Source organism: Eschscholzia californica, unplaced genomic scaffold (genome assembly GCF_041429995.1).
Source record: "Eschscholzia californica isolate CP2 unplaced genomic scaffold, dmEscCali1.0.p SCAF_1, whole genome shotgun sequence".
NCBI lineage: Eukaryota > Viridiplantae > Streptophyta > Magnoliopsida > Ranunculales > Papaveraceae > Eschscholzia > Eschscholzia californica.
Window position 1 is genome coordinate 65,383,916 of NW_028238198.1, and position 16,037 is coordinate 65,399,952.

At 41.8% G+C, this 16,037-nt stretch overlaps 1 protein-coding gene across 1 annotated transcript in view; it reads left to right on the plus strand.

The window, feature by feature from the left end:
* The first annotated feature begins 2,392 nt into the window (after positions 1-2,392).
* LOC147568320 (uncharacterized) overlaps positions 2,393-16,037 on the plus strand; it is a 38,662-nt gene continuing 25,017 nt past the window's right edge. The window contains exon 1 of the mRNA XM_086654778.1: positions 2,393-4,224. The gene's annotated coding sequence lies outside the window, so the exon portion shown is untranslated. The remainder of the gene's footprint in view (positions 4,225-16,037) is intronic.

Here is a 16,037-nt window from a genome sequence, read left to right on the forward strand (position 1 = left end):
TTCCTTGCTCCTTGCTTCTGTTCGTCTATTCCCAAAAAGGGGGAAAACCTGCAAAGGGTTCGAAAACCGCTCCAACGCTCAAGGCAGTCAGGGTTCTATTTGCAATAAAAGAATGACTATTGATCGATCTTTTTGGGGGCGAGTTGTGAAAACTCTGAGTTTCTTGTGATCTTTTAGGGTTCAGAGATCGTGTCATGTGAAGGATGATATAGGGGCCTTTTATAGGCTTAAGAGGCGGCGGCGATTGTCGTCGAGGAAAGTTTTCCCTTTGTGTTTATCTCGTATATAGGATAGATGAAAGTTCCTAAGTTTAAGGATCTTTCATCGATATCCTGCCGATGTGATCTTTTGGAAGAAGTTTATTCCCTTTAGACGCTTAAAGTCCAAACTTGCTTAAACACTTAGGGGTCTGTAGCCCACTGAGATCTCCTTAGATATTTCGGGATTAAGTTGATAAGTTGCTAGCGCACTTCTGCCCCCCCCCCCCAGTTCTGGGCGTGAGGCATCAGCCAAACCTATGTGGACCCCCTCATTCCTTTAAGAGCTCCAAGGCTGATCCGTTCATGCCAAGGGCGTTACAGGGTTGTTTTTCGCTAGCCGACCTCCCAGTTAGGGGAGTGTACGATGGATCGTCAAGTGTCCAACTGTCTTGTTGCCTTAAGCCAGGTAAACCCAATGGACTTCGGGTCTGATCTTGACTCTTCAGACGTTAGTCAACGTCTGAACATTTTATGCATCATCATGAGTCCCGCCACTCCTTAGTCGAAAGTGATGAGACTGAGGAGTAGATGTAACTCGTGTTTTTTAAACATTGAAGACCCTAGAGATAGAGGGTTTACCTGGACCAGAGCTATTTTGTAAAACTTGGTCTTCCTTTTTTATCTTCCGAAGCTGCACATCCTGAGTTGATTTGTACTGAGCTGTTCGCGGTGCTTTATGAAATCTTCTTTATAATCGGTATTGATTGAGTTTTCTTCGCTTACCTATTTTTTTCCCAAGACTACTCCTAGTGTTGTTTCCTCCGAGACGAAGTACACGTCTCTCCTTTTGCGTGACACGTCTGGGGTTTTGCCTAAGCAATTCATTTCTTTTCCATGCGCGATTTTGTGACGTCACAGATATGATTATCTGGTTTTGTGTTTTTGGCGTTAATCCTTTGATTATCTGCGCATGCCAGTCCCCTTATCATGCGCGTGCACCTAGCATTCCGCAACTATCGGTGTTATGACTGTATCCTCGGTGAAAAGCGCACCACGCGGTAATGCCCCTGGCGCTAAACTCCTCTCTATCGTCGTTAGGTTTGAGCAATTCTACTCTTCCTTTTGACTTGAGTACCTGCAAAATTTCCTCTACGCCTTTTGTTAATGGGGTGTATGCGGTGAAATCGGGTCTTGACCTCCTATCTGGTCTCGCTCCCTGGAAGGCTTCGCTTCCTCCCGCTATTTTTCCTGGATGATTCTCCTTCGTACGGGATGTTGGCAACTTCTTTCATCCTCCAATAATCTTCCTCCTTTCTTATAAGTTGTTGGACCTTGTCTATTACTTCCGGGAGTGTGCATGGTCGCTGGCTGGAGATGTCTTTTATGATGTCGTCTTGCCTGAGGCTCCTTTTCTAAGCGACGAACGCGACTTTTGGCTCCAAGTCGGGGATCTGTACCATGAGATTCTGAAACCTCTATCAGTAGGTAGCAAGGGATTCGTTCCTTCTCTGGACCACATTGAACAATTCGTAGTATCTCTTTTGATCGCGGTGCTATGATGAGTCATGAAAATGTCTCATCTGGATCTCTTAATTTAGGCTAGTTAGTCCAGTTCGAGCAGTTACTCTGATGAATTGTGTGTTTTTCTTATCCAGGTATCTTCTACGGGATTGAGCTCGAAACATGGATACAATCGAGAGAAAGACACTCCTGAGGGCATTTTGATCATTTAGAAATTATGGTAGTCTGGCTATGTGGTCAAGTTTGGTGCTCGAATGAAAGTAGAGTTCAAGACGAGTCCAACGGCGAAAACGGGAGTCTAATCGGAGTGTGGAACAGTAAAATATTCAAGGTCAAAGTTTTGATCAAAGTCAATTGATCAAAGACAAAGAGGGACACGTGGTGTAAGCAGGTCACGTGTGGGCGGACTATTTCGGTGGGACGCAAGGCATCGGAGGAGGATACTCCCTTCCACGCAGAGCTGGATCCAGTGGCCAAAATTAATATTGCACACCTGGGTCCATCTGAAGCTGTGTCTCAACTTATTGACCTTAGCCGAGAAACACATAATCGTTCCAGGCTGACAGCACATCTTTACTCGATTGGGGCCCACCTTTTAGGTAACTAATTCATTCTTTTTCCCTCATATTTATCTCCTATAAACAGAAGTCGTTTGAGAATGAAAGAAAGAAAGGAAAGTCTCTATCTTATCTTCTGAATAATGAAGGAGAAAGATCTTTTTACAGAGAAGATTGTAAATAGATTGATGAAGAGAAAGGCAAGATTAGGATTCGATAATCTTAGAGAGAGAGAGAGAGCCGATTAGATGAGGATTCGGCTATTGCTTATCTTTTCTTTTGGAAACAAGATATTGTCTAAGAGATGAAGAAGGTAAGAATAGTATAAAGATCCGGCTGGATCATATAAGAGAGAAGAAACAGAACCAGCACATCATCTCCTATTTTGGGCTCTCGGCTAGAGCAGGGACTGGAACCACCATCACCTATCCTTCTTCTTCTTCTTCTGTTTGTAATCTTTTAGTGAGAGAAAGAGTATTAAGAGAGAAGGAGAGAAAGAATTGTAGAGAGTGAGAGTCATTTGTAATCGGAAAATAGAGAGAGAGAGCTTAGCTTGTTGAATTCGATTTTCGGTTTTTGATAATTTTTCTAGAGAGAGAAAGAGGTGAGCCTCTGTTTTATTGTATTTAGTTTTTTCTTAGTGAGAGAGAAAGAGAAATATAGAGGAATTAAAATAACAGAAAGAGAGATAGAGAGAGATTTCAGAAAGTGAGAGAGAGAAAAAGAATTGGGGAAGAGGAGAAAATCTGTGGAAAAATTATTGACCCACAGATAAATCATTTCTAAGAAGACGAGAAAATCGATTTCCTTAAGGCTCTGTTTGGTTCATCGGGAAAAATATTTTCCCACCTACTGGAAAATATTTCCTTAAGGCCCTGTTTGGTTGCAAAATCAGTAAGAAATCCGACTTTTTCCCACTTTTCTCTCATATTTTATATAATTAAACTTACATCTCTCACCATGAGTAACTAACCTATCAATCTAGGGTTAGGATGAAACCTTAGTATCGCGTAAATGTCTGACTTTTTCAACTCATACGAAAGATCTTCGAAGTACCTTTAAATGAAAAATTGATTTCTCTCATTTAAATTCATGATATTTCTTTCATTAACTGTACTTATATTTTGATGATTCATGTTTAGACTAAGTGTCTTTAATGTCTCATGCTTAGGATTTGATAGTTAATAGTTAGATTATCGCTTGAATATTTATTTTTTAAATCAAAACATTATATTTTGTTCTAGAAAGTCGTATTTTCCAAGGATGATAAAATTGTCTCTCCTTGAGTTATAGAAGATCGAGTTGTCATTAATTAGGCAATAGTTTACGCATATTTAGGTGGATTCGGAACCCTGGACTTTCTCCACATTGAACTTCTCTCTACACTTTATTTTCCCGTCATTTTGAATTATTTATTATTTTTCCCACCACAACATCTTACACCGAAGTAAATCCAAATTAGTTATAGGAGTCAGAATAGATTGACTTAGTCTCTGAGGAACGAACCGATCTTACCAGAACTATCACTTGACGCCCGTATACTTGCGGGTGGAGACCTTTTAGGAACAACTTTTTAGGCCCATCAAGTTTTTGGCGCCGCTGCCGGGGACTAGGTTTAAAATTTGTTCTAATCTTGGAAAATTTTTATTTTTTGTAAGTTTTGAATTTTTGGATACTTTGACTTGCTTCTCTGTTTTGTGTGTAGAACACTAAGGAGCTGAAGAGGAGGCGCAACAAGGAGGAGGACATCAAAAAGAAGAAATTTACAGTTTTTATTTTATTTTTTGTATTTATTTTGGCAAGAGAGAGACTTTAGACTTTCTGGATTTTATTTTTGGATTAAAGTTTTGACCCTAAATTAGAGGGCTTTAAAATTGTAACCGAAAATCAAACGGAGACTCGGGTTCAGACACTTAAGGGAAGAGTGGCCCGGGTCGTCTACAAAGGTTATCGCCCGTCTTGAACGAGAGGTAATGTCTCTGACCACCCATGAATCCCCTGTCAGTGGGTCCTTGTGTGTGTTTTGTGTGCCTCATTGATTTGACGAACTGCTTAGTTTAATCGTCTTTAGTAAGGGCACTAATCCATTACAAGATAAGAGTCGAATTTCATCGCCGATCTCTTTCCCATTTAGGAAACAACGCTGCGAATCCCAACCCTCACTTAAACTAAAATCTGCTTTAGACATCAACTTCTAAGGTATCGAGCTCGTAGGATCTTCGAAACAATTCAGGGACTTAATTTTTTATTTGGGCATTCCTAAAAAGGAAGTGTCACTCAATTCTTTCACGGGTCGCCTCGAGAAGGGGACACATTACCCAAGGTTGGACGGCTCTCACAACGTTCATCGTGGGCTGTCTCCAAGAATTGTTTGACCGTATTACTTTGACGGAGTAACCCTCATAACAATTATAGTTCAAGATTTGTTACGGAGTAGGAGCTGTCTAGATTTTTAAGGTGAATCTGACCAACTTGTCTGTCGTCTAGATTTTGTTTAGGTTGCTTGGTTGAGTCAGCTTGATTGTGGTTGTTTTCCCTCTAGGATCTTTGATGGGCTTAGAAGGTTACCCTAAATAGGTCTACACCCGCAAGTGCACGGGTGTCAAGTTATAATAAAGTCCGGTAAGACCGGTTCGTTCCTTAGAGACTAAGTGAAATCTATTCTAAGACTTGGAAGTAACTCGATTTTTCTTTGAAAACTGTTTTGGTGATGATAAAATCAAAAACTGAAACAAAATAAATAAAAATGAACTCAAATGGGGGAGGAGTCTAGGTTTTAGGAATTCACCACATAAAATCACCTTTAGAACAAATAATTATCTAATTAATTCTCTTTCTTTATAACTCAGAATTTCGGATAATAAACTATCCTAATTCCGGGAGATGTTTTCGGTTAAAAATGATAAAGCATAACAATGTAGTTGTTTGTTTCGAAAGATATATCTCTAAACTATTATCCATCAAATAATAAGTATACACCATCAAAGGATCTAACCTAAGCATGATGTATCAAATCTAAAAGCATAGATAATGAAAAGATTACATATTTTAACAAACTAAACAACTTAAACTTTGAAGCACAATTAAAAGAATTAATCAAATAGTTATATGTCCTCTCCAAAAGTTTAAATATGGGTTTCATCCTAGCCCTAGAAGGAGAATTAGCTACTCATAATAAAAGATTAAATTAAATATGACAAATGAGAGAGAAAATGGAAGAAGAATGAAACTTTCTCACTGATTTTCCCTGTCGCAGCCAAACATGCCCTAAGGGAAAACGATTTTCTCGTCTTGCCGGAAATGGATTCTCTGTGGGAAAATGATTTTCTCGTCTTCTCCAACTCTCTTTCTCTTCTTACTCTTTCTGTCTCTTCTTACTCTTTCGGTATTCTACTTCTCACTAATAGAAACAGTAAAGTAAGAACAACAAAAGTCAATCCAAATAGAAAAGAAAGAAGAAGAAGATTGAACACTGTTTATTTTATCTCTCTCTGTAATTTCTCTCTTTCTCTCTACAATCTCTCTTTCTCTCTCTGTAACTTCTCTTTCTTCTCACAAAAAATACAGAAATACAAAGAAAAGAAAAGAACAAAACTGGATGATGATGATGATAATAAAAATGATGAACTTTCACCCCCTCTCTCTCTCTCTAATATTTCTCTTTAGTTGAGCTAAGAGAGGTCCCCCAAAACCGAGATGAATTCAAATGATGATGAGTCCCCTGCTATATAAGAAAAGAAAATCAAATCTCAATCAGTAGCAATCTCCCTTCAATCTTCTCCTTCCTATACTCCATTATACTCCTCTGATTTCATATCTCTGGCAATCCTTCTGTCTCTACTTTCATCAATATCTCTCTACTATTTTTATTCTTTAGAAGATAGAGATGAGATCAAGAGAAAAAGGAATAATCAGATTTCCTTCCCTGTAGAAGAAGCTCCAGCTCTCTCCCCTGTTTTTATTCAATCTTCAAGAAAAATATTCAATCTCTTTCTATCATTTTCAAGTCAACCGAATCTTCCTTTAATCTCTGTAAGGATGTCTTCACTTCCTTTCTTTGTAAAAGAATTCCCAGCTCTCTCTCTCTATACAAATATATTCGGATTTAAGAGAGAAAGTAGATGATGAAGTATATACTCTCTTCTTTGAAATCTTGATCAATCTCCAAATCTGTTTTCCATGTTTAGAGAGATAAGAGAAGATGAAACCTTCTCTATTTCTTTATAGAAAATAATCTGGTTTATCTTTCTCTCTCTATTAATCTGTTTCCTTCTTTGAAATTTATATTTCCAGCTTTCCATATTCAAAGAATCTCCAGCCATTTGAAATCTTCTAAATCCATCTCCTAAAGATAGAGCTGCCACCAATAGAAATCGAATCCAATCTTCATCAATCTCTCGTCATTCCTCCTATGTTTAAAAAAAAATCCTCTCAATCCATTTCTATCTCTCAATCCAATCAGGGTCGGCCCTGAGGGGCAAGCGAGCAAAGCCTCGCTTCGGGGTCCCAGGGCCAAAGGGCCTCACGAAAGGTAAAAATTTAAGAATCGAAGGGGCCCTGAGTTTTTGTATCTTTATACAAACAATGATCAAACTTGACAAGAAATTAACATCAGCTCAATTGGTAGACAACATTTTAAGCAGTCCAAACAACCCATGTTCGATCTCAAGCATAAGCAATTTTTTTCTTATTAATTTTTCTTTTCTACTTTAGTTGATTTCTACCACCACCACAACTACTAAACCTCCAAATTGTACCTCCACTACTACACCCACGGTTATTAAACCTCTACCACTATCTCTATCATCACCACCACCATTAAACTGTAGATTTAGAAAAAAATTACTTCGGTTGACACTTCTACTACCACAACGATTACTAAACCTCCACTACCACCTCCACAATCACTAAAACCTCTACCATTGTAGCTCCACTACCACCACCATCACAACCACGACTACTACCATTACTAAACTCCAACATCACAACTACCACCATTATAAAACCTCCAGGGCCGCAATCACAATCAAACCACAATCAACACTATCCCCTTAAACACAAAAAAAGAAGGTTGAAACTTATTGATTTTTTTTTTGGAGAATCATTATCTAATATATATTTTTTCGGTTTAAGAAAATAATAAACAATATACTGATTCACCGAATTCTGAATTCGCTGAACCACTTAATTGTGAGGGCGCTCATAGACCGACAAGGGCTCTCCACGAACCCATGCCGATTTACGAGTAACTCAACCAAATCATTCAATTCAGAGTGCAAATTAATTGTGAACAAAAGTTTCATGTTTAAATCTCACAATATGTGCAAAGAAAACACAAAAAGTTCTGATGTACAAATTTTTTCTTGTGAAATGCGTATAGGCCCCATTTTTAAAACTCGCTTCGGGCCTCCAAAATCTCAGGACCGGCCCTGTATCCAATATGACCCACGCTGCCCAATAGTCTACCGAATTTCACCATGAGCGTTGGACTGTCCGCCACGTGTCTCTGAAGATCAATATTGACTTGATTTTGACTTAAACTTTGACCGGTTCTAGTTTGTTCATCTGGACTCCAATTCGACTTCCGTTTTCACCCACGAGCTCGTCTTGGACTCTACTTTTTACCTGATCATCAATATTGGTTAAAATACCAGAATCTCCAAATGACCAAACTACCCTTTTGTGCGTCTTTCTCTCGATTTTATCCGTTTTCGCGCTCAACTCTTTAGAAAACACCTGAGTAAGAGAAACAAGCAGATCATCAGAGTAATTGCTCGAAATTGACTAACTAGCCCGAGTTAAGAGATTCAGATGGGACATTTTCATGTCTCATCAATCTTAGTAGTGCTTCCTCGGTTTTCGGTTTCAAAAAAAAAAAATTGAGAGAATCCTTGGTCATTGGGTTCTAGTTTATGCCCGATAGATATCGTGATAAGAGAGGTCGTTTCATTAGTAGAGAAACTCATTTAAGTAATCTTCTAGCTAATCTCTCTTTGACTAATACTATGGGTGAAAATCTGAACCAAGCCATGGGTGGAAATCAACCTATGACACTCAGGGAGTACATGAACCCTACTAGAACTTGGCAACCATCATGTATACAGTTACCCCACTGCGCAACTCACTTCGAGTTGAACCCGAGCATTATTCAAATGCTCCCAATCTTTCGTGGGGTTGAGAATGAAAACCCCTACTACCATGTTAGGGATTTTAAAGAAATCTGTGGAACTATGAATTTCCAAAAGATGTCTGATGAAATTTTGAAACTTAGGTTGTTCCCTTTCTCTCTGAAAGAGAAAGCAAATTCTTGGTCGTATGCCTTACAACCTCATTCCATTACTAAATGGGGAGAATTAAGCAATTTGTTCCTTTTGAAATTCTTCCCCAAACACAAAACTATCACTATAAGGCAAAGTCTTAACAGTTTTGTGCAGCAAGAAGGAGAGTCTCTCTATAAATATCTTGAGAGATTTAAAGAACTTGAACTACAGTGTCCACATCATGGTTTTGAAAAAATGAGACTGTATGGGCCAAAATACGTCACCAGGAGTGCCCCAAGAAATTCACGATTAATGGGCCTACTCGGTGACCAAGCTCATGAACTAGTGGCTAATGGGCCCGACCCATTTATCTTCGGGCACCCCGAAGCAACACCAAGAAGCACTTCCATCCCCGGAGGAAGAAGTCCGCCCTCGCCTCCTCACTAGGCTGAAATATGTAAGCACTTCCAGCCCTGGAAGAAGAGGTATGCCCTCGCCTCCTTCGCAACCCAAGTACGAAAACACATCAAGCTCTGGATAAAGGGGTCCGCCCTCAAATCCTCAACGGACCTCCTGTCGTATATCCGTTGGAGAAACGTTATAGTCATTCAAGATGACAACATCCCGGATATATCTGTTAGGGGTAACAAAATCCAGATTAATGGTGACAACTCCTGCGTTACCACCACTAAAGAGGACAACTCATCACCGAGTAACAGTGGATCGAAGACTCTATAAAAGGACCAAGAAGAAGATGATACGGATCATCTGATTCAGGGCAGACACATCGAGTACAGACTCAACATCGTCATCGAATTCCCGACTAAAACACTCCATCATCTGACAACCAAGGGAGGTCGACCATTACTTTCTCTCTCCTGGGCGACCAAACAACCAAGGGAGGTCGACCATTACTTTCTCTCTCCTGGGCGACCTGACAACTAAGGGAGGTCGACCATTACTTTCTCTCTCCTAGGAGGCAGGCCTTCCACATTTCACCCACGTGAACATTTATAAGGTCAGATCTTAAAGTTTCCTACATACTTACGATACATACCCCTGGAAAAGGCAAACCACTCCAGGGCTGCTTCACTCAAGGACAGACATCATAGGCTGTCATATTCTCTTTCCAATCAAGTAAGTCATCCGTAGAGAGCGAGCTCCGGCCACTCTACGAGCCGTGCCTAAGCTTCGACCGTTATCCAACCAACGGTAACATTCCAAGGATATCACTCTCTTACGTATTACTTCTCTTGCAAGCTTACTGACTTGACCGTCGGAGCCCCCTTAGGCCGGCACCATGCTGGTGTCCCCTAAGACCTCACGGTCACGTGTGTTGTTGTTTATTTTGCCATAGGTTGAGCCCAAAAACGTCGTCGGTGCTCGCAAAATTATTAACAGGTGGAGGTTCGACGACCGGTCAATGACCCGGTCTAGCTGACTTCTTGACCCGCGATTTCCTACCCTCACAGTTTGGCGCTAGAAGAAGAGAGCCGACTACTAATTACTGAGCTTACCCCAAATGGCACAAGAGATGACCAACACTCCACTCGACGTAGCATCCCTACTTGCAATGTTAACATCTAAGATGCAAGAGAACACGCAACGATTCAAAGCTTTGGAAGAGGAGACATCTTGGTCAGAGCCGAGAATCAATTATTGCAGGAAAAAATCACGGAGCGGTCTGTAACCGTACCACCTCGAAGACCAGTTCGTCCTAGGCAGACAAAGCCGAATCCCGAAGAACGAGCTGGGAGGGCTACCGAAGCAAGAGACATACTTCACCGACCAATCCTTCGCTCGACAACTCTGGAGCAGTCAACCAGGACGGAAGTAGGCGGTACCTCAAGCCGACCAGTCACTCAACCAGACTTGGATGACAACCAACATCCAACAACGCAGACCACGGCTGCGCCTCACTCCTCTGCTCTTCCTCCTTTATATACTGTACCTATGTTACAGGCTAATGGGACTTACATCCCTACAAACCCGTACTCCCCTAGAGATAATTCTCTAGAGCAGAGCTTGGTTAAAAGGCTAGCAGACCTAGAGGCTTTACTTACACGTATACCTGGGGTTCCGACTCTATTTAAGAAGAGTCTGCCCCAAAGTTATGTTGACTCACCATTTGTAGATGCCATAGCTCTCATCGAAATGCCCAGCAAGTTTTCCTTCCCAAATATGAAGATGTACGATGGTACGTCTGACCCAGCTGACCGCATTGCATCTTACAAGCAACGTATGTTTACAGCTGCTATACCAATAGACCTAAGAGAGGCCTGCATGTGTAAGATCTCCGGCTCAAGCCTCGTTGGCCCAGCCCTGTAGTGGTATACCAATCTTTCTAACAACTGTATCTCGTCTTTCGCACACTAACCAATACTTTTGTTGAGCAGTTCGCCAGTAGCAAGAAGATAGAGAAATTATCTGGCGACCTACACCGAATACAACAAAGGAGAGGCGAGCCTCTTCGAGAGTACATGGGAAGATTCAACAGGGAGAAAGTGTTTATCCCATATTGCAACACGGAGACTGCTGTGGATGCCTTCAGGAAAGGGCTCTTACATGACGGAGAGTTGTACAAAGAGCTGACCAAGTTCAACTGTACGACCCTTGATGACGTACTATCCAGAGATTGGTTGGAGATCAGGTGGGAAGAAGACCAGACCCATTGAAACAAAGGGTATCCCTATGACGACCAATCTAGTGATCGACGATCCAGGGGACCCAATCGTAGGATGCAAAACAGAGGCAACAGAGACCCATACCCAGCAAGGCGTCCAAACCCAAGGGAGAGCAGGAGACCTCTAGATCCTCCATCCAGACGAGCTGACCAAAAGGTCCACGCTCCTCCCAGGGCAAGACTTCCAGAGTACAACCTCAATGTTGAACCCAGCGAAGTAATAGCCGTAATGAAAGGTATGGGCAACACCGTGAGATGGCCAGTTAAGATCAAAACTCCAAGCGACAAAAGAGACAACTCCAAGTGGTGTGAGTTTCATTCAAATCACGGACACACTACTGGAGATTGTATAGCCCTGCGATTGGAGGTAGCAGAGCTCTTAAAAAGAGGGCACCTCACGGACTTGCTAACAGACAATGGAAAAAGGACGCTAGCACTTAGGGACGAACAAATGAAGGAGCCAGAGCCGCCAATCCCAACAAGGACATGCTCGATGATCACTAAAGGTTCGGAAGTAAGCGGAGTCAGGCATTCACCCGCCAAGAGGAGCGCAAGGATAGCTCATAGCGTTGCAACACACTCAACTGATGCTCCATCACCAGCTTGTACTGATCAGATCATCAGCTTCGTAGAAAACGAAGTTACGGGGCTCGTCAACCTTCACCATGACGTTCTCGTCCTATCTGTTACAATTTCTAACGTTCTGGTAAAGAGAATCTTAATTGATAATGGATCATTCGCTAATGTACTGTTTCCTACATGCTTTACAAGGTATGGACTTAGACGAGGCAAGCATATGTCGTCGGTCAACCGTACTCATTGGCTTTAGTGGTGAACAGAAGCAGACGTTGGGGGAAGTATCTCTACCTGTTTATGCTGGAGGACTTAACTTGCGAACCACATTCGTGGTGTTGGACTCTCCGTCGGCCTACAACATGATCCTGGGCAGACCATGGATCCACGCAATGAGAGCAGTACCTTCAACATTCCATCAGGTAGTACAGTTCCCTACACCTTGGGGAGTCAGGGAGATTAAAGGAGACCAAGGGGCCTCTCGTAATTGTTATAAAAATACAGTGAAATCTCCCAAGATCCCTTTATAGCAATTACAGACTAAGCAGCGACATAGTGCTGACCCTGACCAACCTAGCATAGAGGATCTGGATGAGGTACAAATCCATCCGGACTACCCATACCATAAAGTACATGTAGGGTCTAATTTAAGTCCTACTCTTAGAAAAGAGTTGATAGACTTCCTCACTACACAACACGACTGTTTTGCTTGGTCACACGCTGACATGACAGGCATAGACCCGTCCATTACAACACACAGACTGCGAGTCGACCCAGACCACTCGCCTGTTCGGCAAAAGAGCGAAGGTTTGCACTTGAACATAACAAGGTAATAAACGAGGAAATAGAAAAGTTGCTAGGCATAGGATCTGTCATAGAAGTCCACTATCCTGACTGGTTAGCCAATGTTGTGGTCGTAAAGAAGAAAAATGGGAAATGGAGGGTGTGTATTGACTTCACTGATTTGAATAAAGCATGCCCAAAAGACTCATTCCTTTACCTCATATAGACATGCTAGTAGATGTAACTACTGGCCATGAGCTTCTCAGCTTCATGGACGCCTTTTCGCGGTATAATCAAATCCTTATGCACCCCGAAGATCAAGAAATAACCTCTTTCATAATAGAGAAGGGTACTTTTTGTTATAAAGTTATGTCGTTCAGACTAAAGAATGCAGGAGCTACTTATCAAAGATTGGTGAACAAGATGTTTGCCAACATGCTTGGCGACACAATGAAGGTATATATAGATGATATGCTGGTCAAATCCTTGGAAGCTGCGCAACACATCAACCACTTGCAGCAGGCCTTTGAGGCTCTAAAGAGGTACAACATTAAGGTAAATCCAAATAAATGTTCATTCGGTGTATCTTCAGGGAAATTCCTAGGATATATAGTCACATACAGAGGGATCGAGGCCAATTCGGACCAGATACAATCGGTAATAAACATCCCTTCTCCCAAGTGTGTGAAAGACGTGCAAAAGTTAGCAGGAAGGGTAGCAGCCCTGAGCCGATTCATTTATCGGTCGTTCGAGAAATGTCACCTCTTCTTTGCTACTCTGAAGAAACCCAAAGACTTCAATTGGACACCAGCTTGCGAGGACGCACTACAATAACTAAAGCAGTACCTTACTTCACCTCAATTTCTTTCAAAACCTAAGTCAGGTGAGCACCTTTACATTTATTTGGAAGTATCTGAAACAACTGTCAATGCTGTCTTAGTAAGAGAAGAGGACGGTAAGCAACTCCCAATCTACTATGTCAGTAAGTCCTTACTTCATGCCGAAACTCGGTACCGCCAACTAAAAAAGCTGGCATTGGCTCTGGTGACGGTCGCTAGAAAGTTGAGACCGTACTTCCAATGTCATTCCATTGTGGTCGTCACTGCCTTTCCAATGAAGAATGTCCTGCACAAACCAGACGTGTCTGGACGTTTGACTAAGTGGGAGGTCGAACTAAGTGAGCACGACATCACATACCAACCAAGGACAACGATCAAATCCCTGGTATTAGCTGACTTCATTGTCGATTTTACCCCCGACTCTCTAGTGCAGGTGCAAAAGGAATTGCTCTGCCTCACTGATCCAGACCCTCAATGATGGACCTTGTCTGTAGATGGGTCGAGTAATATGAACGGAGCTGGTCTTGGTGTCATCCTGACCTCCTCATAGGGGGACATAGTCCAACAAGCGATCATGTGCGAATTTAAAGCAACTAACAACGAAGCAGAATACGGAGCTTTAATTGCAGGTTTAACCTTGGCAAAAGAATTGGGGATCCAGACCCTTGATGTAAGGTCTGACTCTCAACTAGTGGTCAACCAACTTCAAGGTACGTACCAAGCCAAAGATGCCAGGATGACAGCGTACTTGGAGCATGTCAAGGAGATGCAAAAATATTTCTACGAGATAAAATATGAACAGGTACCCAAAGCTGAAAACGGGCACGCTGATGCCTTAACAAACCTTGACTCTTCCATCCAGACAAAGGTAGCTCAGGATATACCCCTGGTCCTGCTCCAATGGCCCGCCGTCTGGAAGAACCCGCAACCAGAAGTAGCAGCTACGGGCATAGCCGACACTTGGATGAGTCCTGTCATAAAGTACCTAACAAATGACGAACTTCCGTCGGACAAGAACGAAGCCAGAAAATTAAAGGCGGGAGCAGCTCGAGTCTGCATAGTTGACGGTTAATTACTCAGGAGATCTTACTCAGGCCCTTACCTTAAATGCATCACTCCAGATGAAGGTAAGTATGTTTTAAAAGAATTACACGAGGGAGAATGTGGCAACCATTCTGGCAGTCGTAGCTTAGCCAATAGGGCTCTGACCGTCGACTATTACTAGCAAACCATAAGGGCTGATTCAATCGATCATGCCAAACGATGTGACAAATGCCAAAGGTTTGCCCAAACTTCTCACCTCCCTCTAGAAAAATTAAATTTCATACTATCACCTTGGCCTTTCATGAAATGGGACATGGACATAGTGGGGAAACTTCCCACTGCCCAGGCCAACGTGTGTACATGTTGGCCATGACCGACTATTTTTCCAAGTGGATCGAAGCCGAAGCCTTCCACCAAATAAAAGACAAAGAGGTCATGAGTTTCGTGTGGAAGCATATAATTTGCAGGTTTGGAGTGCCTAAGGAGATAGTCACCGACAATGGATCTCAATTCATTAGCTTCGCCTTTCAAGACTTTTGCAAAGACTGGGTATAAAGCTCAGCTTCTCAACCCCAAGGTATCCTCAAGCCAACGACCATGCCGAATCCTCTAACAAAACTATCATGAATTTTCTAAAAAAGAAACTAGAAAAAGCTAAAGGAGCATGGGCAGATCAACTACCAGCAGTACTATGGGCTTATCGAACAACTGTGCGGACACCGACAGGTGAAACCCCTTTCTCATTAGCTTATGGTTCTGAAGCTGTGATTCCAGCTGAAACAGGAGTCCCTACCGCACGGTACCAGTGGACCGAAGAAGAAAGCAATTGGGTCGAGCTTAACCACAACCTCGACACGATTGACGAGCTAAGAGATAGAGTTGTGATGCACCCGAAAAGGTTGCAAACCCAAGCGGAGGTATCAAGTAGTAATCCGGCAAAGCCGAGATCGATCCAAGGATAGGAATGTAGCTTGGATATCGAATGGTCTTATTCGTCAGTTTAGATATCAAAGGCTTACTTAGACAAAAGCGGAAATAAATGAAGATAATGTGAGGTTTATAATCGAATAAGCAATAAGAGAATAAAGTAAGTAAAACAAACTAAAATATCAATGTAAGAGGGCGAGAGAGATTTGAGAGAAGAGTTCGGAGGAACAAGAGTCGGGAACAACAAGTGAGAGAAGTGTCGAGGTCCGGGAATCCGATGTGGTGAACCTACAACTATGTAAGGTCTAATCGAATGGATTGATACAAACCTAGTCTCGATTCCTAAGGTGGATGTTCATAAGCACTACGTATGTCCGGAGATAATACTTAGTCAAATAAACTTCCTAAACGAATAAAACCGAATCATCGATCACATTGCCTAATTGATTAACTATGCGAAGTACTTGATAAGACACATGAAAAAACGATTAAAACAAGTAATCGAAATAAGAGAACATCAATTTATTATCAAACACATTAAATTATCACAAACACAATCACAAATTCATCAAGATTTCATCCCTAGACCTCAACAAATTGATTAGCTACTCATGTTAAAGCAAATATTGAGATTCAAGTTAAAGAGTAAA